This window comes from Ahaetulla prasina, chromosome 3 (genome assembly GCF_028640845.1).
Source record: "Ahaetulla prasina isolate Xishuangbanna chromosome 3, ASM2864084v1, whole genome shotgun sequence".
NCBI lineage: Eukaryota > Metazoa > Chordata > Lepidosauria > Squamata > Colubridae > Ahaetulla > Ahaetulla prasina.
This window is the reverse complement of record NC_080541.1, coordinates 27663510-27664500: the sequence shown is the minus strand read 5'-3', so window position 1 is coordinate 27664500 and position 991 is coordinate 27663510.

Below are 991 nucleotides of genomic sequence, written 5' to 3'. Positions count from 1 at the left end.
TTTAGAGAAAACAATATTTCAGCCCCCATTGTATTGCCAACTACCCGTGTTTCCCTGAAAATAAGACCCTGTCTTATATTTTTTTGAACCCTGAAATAAGTGCTTGGCCTTATTTTCAGAGATGTCATATTATTTTGAGGCGTGTGGAGCAAGATGGGGCTCCTCTTGCCGTCTTACTTGATTTCCAGCTCTGTGTCCCTAACCCTAACCAGAGGAAATGGCGAGGACTGGCAGCGCATGCATTTAAATATTTTTGGGGAGCACTTATTTTTTTGGGGGGGTGTTATTTTAGTGCATGCACACAAAAGCTCGATTGGGATTATTATCAGGGGATGTCTTATTTTAGGGGAAACAGGGTATCAGCTACAGATATACCAGTCACTAATTCTTGATGTAGTAGTGGAAAGAAAAAAGGATTTAGCAGTAAAAAGTAAAATGCTTTTGAATCAAGCTTAACTTCTGGTGCCTTGTATGTTCACATTGATGCAGTTTCCTTGGCAACAATATGGAAGTGATTTTACATTGCCTTCTCCCGGATTTCTCTCCCCTCCCCCAATTTTATAGTTTAGAACCCTGAGATTTCCTAGTTGTCTTACCCAAGTACTAAGACAGGTCAAACCTATTTGATTTTGAAAACCAGCCATGGTCAGCTAGGTGCTGGACAAGGAATTCACAACCTTCTAACAATTACCAGATTCCTCCTTGGAGGTGCAAGAATGTCTATACTGTACTTTCAAAGCTTTCCAATGCTAGGCAATGTCAATCATGCAGAAAAGACTGTTGTCCCAAACATGGTTTTTCAAAAGGCAACTGGACTTTCTTTGTTTTGCTGGAAGACATTTCACTTCTCATCCAAGAAGCTTCTTCACTTCTGACTGAATGATAGAGAATGGAAGGATTTATATTCTTTGCAATATTTATCTGGTTGTTAGCACTCTTTCTGAGAATTGTTGAGAGCACTTAAGAGATTTACCTGTGCCCTCAGGATCAT